The following is a 6,405-nucleotide window of genomic DNA, read 5'->3' as shown; positions in this document are numbered from 1 at the left end:
GAGTGTGTATTATTTCCCCGATGTGAAAGGAGATTTAGACAATTTGTGTCGAAGGGAAAACGAAGTGGAATCGCGTACACTGCTCTGGTTTTTAGTTTGGTTACAGAGGACAGAAGGATTAACTCAATGAAATTCAATTCTGGCCCTAGGAAATCGCTGGAGGCAGCAATAGAAGTATAAGCGTTTCTTTTCCTCCCTCAAATTGACTGTTAACGTTCCAGAGATTGAGGAAACGTAAGAGATTTCGAGCTTCCTTTTTCCCCTGTTTCGTTTCGCGGAGACAAATGATTGTTATTGAAGGAAAAGAGGCGAGTGAGATGTTCCCGAGTAAACAACGTTCCCGTGATCCAAAGGAAAGAGCGAAGAGGTCGCCGAAGAGTCGAGAGGATACGTCTGGGTGATGAAGGAAAACGAAAATTGTCCCCAGGACGATCTATCTCAGGGACTCGACGAGTCCGTGAGCCCTCGCTAATACTCGCCCTCAGAATTAATTATCCTGACTAACGACCTGCGGGCTACCACCAGTCTCTCATTCCCTCTCGACCCTCGATTGTTCTCGCCCGATTCTTGTTTCTTATCCGAGAACTTGGCACTTCTTTCTACGGGTTCACTGTGTTCATTTCCATCAGACGATCCTTGAACACGAGATTTCTAAGCCCAGGTGCTGTTAGACTCGACGAAGGTATCCTCCATGAAGTTTCATCCTCTTCTATAGTCCTACTCGCCAGAACAACAGCAGCTAAAATGCTCGTGGAAAGAAATAGTCGAGGGTGTCTATGGCGTCCACAGTTTTTCCAACAAAGAGGTTCCTTGAAAAGTTGCCGAATGAATGTGGGAGAACTGATTACAACGCAAGAATGAATACGGGCGAGACAGCGACTCGACAATGAGCGATCCGCAGTCTTTCGATCCCCCCAGGCGTCCCTCGTTTCTCGTTTCTCGTTTCTCCAGAGAGGCAGGTCGTAGTCAGGGGCTGAAGGAAGAGGTCGAGAGCAGGGCGAGACGGTAGAAAGCGACCTGGGGCCAGTAACCACTAAACTAGGCGTCTAATAGTTCCTCTCGTCCAGCCACGAACAATAGCCCGTGGTGAACACTATCAGCTTTCTACGACCCCGTCAGGAATAATACCATTCTCCGTGGTCACCCGGTACACCCTCAGCCCGCAGCCATAAATTTTCTTCCATCGATATTTGTACGTGTCGTGTAACCACCTCTTGCGAAATACTCCCTGAAGGGCTTCTCCACGCAGCCTCCCACTCTTTCGTTGTCAATTACCGACGACCTTCTTCTGCTGGCAAAATCATTTTCGAGACGTCTATTTTATGTTCATATAAAGCTGACCACGAACGTATAATACGTCGTATCAGTAGGTGACTATCTCATGTGTCACTGAACACTGATTTCTGAGCGTTATTAATGACACTCTCTGCACAATTAAATTGCTAGCTACGTTTTAGATTGGAGGTAGTGAAGATCGAAAGTTCCGTGGGGTGTATTTTAGGGGTGAAGTTAGCACAGTGGATCAGAGGTGCATGTATCTTTATCCGTAGCTAGTAAATACTAACTAGCAGGCTAACTAACTGTGCTGGTCCATTCGAACTCCTGAGGAATCTCCCTTGCTCCCGACGACTTATCCCTTTCCAGGTGTCCTCCCTCATCCGTAACGCGTGTTCCGCAGTGAAATATTGAAATAGCCGGTCCCAAGCACGTGTTTCTACTCGCCGTACCAACCGCCTGAATTTGTCGAACTGTTCCGCTGGCGGTTCGGCCAAATTCGCCAGTAGATTTATCGTCGCATCGAGATCTCTCTTCTCGTCTCCCTATTCTGTACTCCGTTTCTCTATTACCCTCCCCTTTGTCTCTTTGACTCGTTTCAATTTTTTTCCTCCCCGTGTACTGTTGTCATTGAAGCCTGTACAGCTGCAGAAAGGCGGAAAAATCGTTTATGGAGCTGAAGCTGGAAAAAATGCGGCGAGCTGCTGGTTTTTCAAGCAATTCCTGATAAGTTTCAGAAATTGTTGCGTCGCGTGGTTTTCCTGCGAGAAGCTTTTGCTTGAATTCGAGGGAAACTTTTTGTCAACTGGGATTTAATTAAACTAAATTGCGCGTTCTATTCAACCACTGGTACTGACAACGGGCAAAGGGCTTAGGGGAGAAGGAACGCATCCTGTAGATCCCTTGGGACGCGTGTGTTTCGAGTTTTTCCTTTTTAGCTTCCGTAACCATTAAGTTCATTACATCTCGGCCTTTTATGCAGCCAGTAGAGAAACAATTAAGCGACTACTTTTGTGTAGTTTGGTTTGGCTGAACCTCTTTCGTTTTATGCATCAATTCAGAGCTTATTCCTGATTTAGTATCGTTTGAGAATTTTTGCATAATTATTTTCCTTTTTATACCCCCTGAGGATTTTACTAAACTCAAAATAATTTCAATTTCGTCTTTGTCGATTGGATTTGTCACTGTTAATTAACTACCAGGAAGATCTAATGGGAAAGAGTTTAGCATCAATGAAGAAAGTGATACGATAATAGTTGAAGAACAAAGGGATGGAAATGGAAGTATTACTACTTAGCAGGAAGCAATTAGAAGGACGTAGTAGGTGTCCAGGGATTAATTTCAGAGAAGCTCGAGAAGCGAGTCGGTGAAGAGACGAGATAACAATGATGGGTTGGGTGGGATAAAACGCAGTAAGAAGTGTTCGCGTCGCTGTTGTCTGTCCAGTTAGGGGAAGTATCTCCTTAAACGTCCAAAAGGTGGATTATTAAAACCATTATCGTCAAATACCTTCTCCTTGCCTCTATCATTCCATATTGCTCTCGCTTTTTAACATTTTTAACTTCCTTCGCAACTCGAAGGGTATAAACAGAGGAAACGCGATGCTCAGACATTTCAAACTCCACGAAAAAAGCTCAAAGTTATATCGCGGACGATTACACGACACGAGAACAAGAAACGTCGCGTTTCTCGAGAAAATTTCCAACATCACGAGCAAAGGCTACGCCTGTAAGTCGTGCTTACATTTATAATGCACTGAAAAACAGCAATTCTTACCTTCTGGCTGCGAGACACCAAGAAAAACTAACAGGGGAGAAATTAGAAATGCTTGGCAAACAAAGAAACCATGCTCAGCACGAACGTATTGCTTGAGAAAAGCTAGGAGCAAAATTATGGCGTTCGAGGTGAAAGAAGAATACGGTGATAGGAAGCAGAAAAAGTGGAAGATGGATAAAGCTGAATTTTTGATTGTCTTAAGAAAACAGGACGGGCTTAATAGATCCATGATTGAGAGCTAAATCCTTATTCGAGAAAAATTACTGACGATTAATTTCGATCAAAATCATCCTTATCTGAAGGCCTCGAGAAAGTCAGGGTGAAAATAAAAATACTTAGAAGAGTACTTGATGCCGTCAAGCTGGCTCGATTTTTCAGAGGAAAGAAACCATCGGTCTTTCGCCGAGGATTAATGTACAAATGCTGGCCAGCAGTTCCGAAAGAGGTTGAGAGAAGGAAAATCCAAGGAACGCGATGAGAGAAACTAGGTGACTTAGGAAATGTTTAAGAATCGCGAAAAAGATCTCGGAGAAGAAATTTGAGCGACAGCTGGTAAATATATTCGATGGAATTCTAAAAGGGAGCACGTCTCGTCTATCTGAAACGATCTGACACAGAAAGGGATTTTCCGACGAAGAAAAGGAGCTGATTCGTTCATAAAACGTTGTTTCCCTGTTTACCAGAAGAAACTTGATGGAAAGGAAAAATGCAGGTACTTATTTCATCTCACTGCAAGGAATTTCATTTTGAAATACCTTTTCAAGAGAAAATTAATTATTTTCTTGGGCTCAGCTAAGCATCTATAAGCTTTCCTCGCGGTGCTTGAGGCGGAGGCAGGGAGAACTCGGAAGAACCGAGAAAAATTAAAGTCAAACAGATATACCTGGTGAAACTCGATTGCGTTGATCAAGTTTTCCAGACAGTTTCGTTCTGTAGAACGAGATGAAGGCAGTGCAAAGGAAAAGCGCGAAAATCAATTGTCTTTGATTGTTAGAGGAGCGAGGAAACGCGGAGAACAGTATAAGAAGAGCCTGAAAAATTCGGTGGAAGTTAGAGAGAACTAGCACAGATGGTCAAATACGAAAAGATCGCACAATTCGATTTTGGATGGACATTAATTAGTTACGAGAGACAAGAATTTCTTCGGGGCAGTAGCATAAGGGCAAGGGAAACAAAGGACAGGCACTGTTCTGTTCTGTAACCCTTGGTTGCGGTTGGATCTTGAGGCAACTATACAGACGAGATTCTTGAGAGAAAATAATGGCTCGAGATGCATCAGAGGATTCGGACTGGCAAAAAATTCTTTCCTCTGGTGAGTTTAAGCGGTTTCGCAACTCGCCACGCCATTCTGAAGAACGTGCATCCATGCAGCTGCGTTTTTCCCAACGGCAAGCTGACTCGATCTTTCTTTTGGCCTGGTCGACTGCTTCTACGCAAGTCGAGGTACAAAATTCGACGGTCGCTGCTTTTCCAGGAAATCTTTCCTCTTGTCTCTCTTTGCTACAACCAAGCCGAGTTTTACGAGAACGGCTTCTTGCTTCGTCACGAGGAAACAAGCGCAGGGTTCTTTCGAGCAAGTAAAATCGCTCGGAGAGTAGGCAAAGAATGCTTTTCCAGTCAACAAAAATTTCTTTTGCATAGGAACTCGAAAACTAAGGCTGATCAAGTGTGCTTGTATAATTACTCTTTTATGAGAGTAATAATATCACCGAAAATAGCGAAGAGCGATATAGTGAAGCAAGTAGAATAGGACCTGAGTCAGACACAAAAAATTAGTAGAGTAAGTATGTCTAATCTGACACTGAAAATTAGTAGAATAAGTGTGCTTATTCAGACATATAAAATCAGTAGAATAAGTATGTCATATCCGACACATAAAAATCAGTAGTATAAGCACATCTAATCAGACACATTTCAGGTACATTTTAGGCATTTTTTCAGTACCTAATAACTTGAAAACGAAACTTCAAACGCAATTTCGATATTCTTCATTTTCCTCTTATTCTACTACACAATAGATTCACTTGTTAAAATTTCTAACACCAGTTGTCGAACACCGTGTATAATTACCTTGATTTTTTCATCCGATCGAAATGGATAGCGAGTGCAGGTGTGCCAGGAGACACCAACTCTCGCCATCGAAGCCTGTAATAGCCGTATGCGGCCTAACGAACCGTTTCGAACAGTTATCGCTGTCGAGCCAACTTCCTGGGCGAGTCGAACCGAAAATAAGACGAAAAAACGCGGTAGCCTGATAGACGAACTAGATCGTCGCGTCTGGGAGAAAAGACTCGTAAAGTTTTCGCATTCGGTTGAGTCATTGGTGTTCAGCGACGGGGATAAAATACTTTCGAGTGTTTTAACTTTACAGGGAATGTTCGTTAAGGCGGGGTTTAAGGGAAACCTCGAAAGGAGGTAGTAGAATCGATCCAGACCAGGACTCGCTCGCCAGCGATTCCGCGGGCCAAGCTGCACCGAGACCTGAGCTACTCCTTTAATTGCTACCGGTTTTCCCGCGAAAATTGATTTATTGCCCGGTGGAAACGCGCGCTCTGGATTTCGCGCGGTCAATTCCCCGAACAATGAGCTGTAATAGTCATTTAAGGTCGAGGGAATCGAATTTTACCTCTCGCTGAAATTCTCGACTTGAAATTCTCAATTCCCACGATGGTTACGGTTCGATAGAATTCCACTGACGAGCATCGGACGGTTAGCAACGGTGAAATAAAATCCCGTTTCGTTCCCCTTAGAAGAGACCATCCGCGAGGAAACCCATTTTCGTTGGGTTCATAAATAATCGTCGGACGCTTTTAAGCAAATGGCTGTCGGATCGTGCAGAAAGTCTGAGCCAGACTGGGATTTTTGCAAGTCCCATCGACAAAGGGAGGAAAACTGTTTCCGATTTTCGCTCCCCGACCGCGCAGATTTCGTTGGGATCCCAATGATTTATCGCTGAGATCGCGCAGATCCGTTTCGCGAGCCGAAAAAAAGAGGGAAACGCGGCGCGTACGTGGACCAGAGACAGAGGGAAAAACGTAGGGCCTCGCGATGAAAATTTTCGATCGGCAGAACTTCAGCTGGAATTCGAATCGAGAACCCACCGTGACGCGCATCCTTTGTTCAGGTGCGTCGGCCAAAACAAAAAAACAGTAGAAATCTCGCGACGATTTATCGTTTCGACGCCTGTATTTTTATTCCTCTCTGAACATAAAAATATAGGAAAACTGCATTTCGCTGGCTTTTCTTGTTCAAAAATACGCAAACATCCCTATTGGTATTTTCGGCTGCTTTGCTCGTAGCGCTCCCTTTATCAAGGCAGTAATTGGATCGTGAATAATCAGCGCGCTGCCTGTC

This window comes from Calliopsis andreniformis, chromosome 4 (genome assembly GCF_051401765.1).
Source record: "Calliopsis andreniformis isolate RMS-2024a chromosome 4, iyCalAndr_principal, whole genome shotgun sequence".
Taxonomy (NCBI): domain Eukaryota; kingdom Metazoa; phylum Arthropoda; class Insecta; order Hymenoptera; family Andrenidae; genus Calliopsis; species Calliopsis andreniformis.
This window is presented reverse-complemented; position numbering follows the sequence as displayed.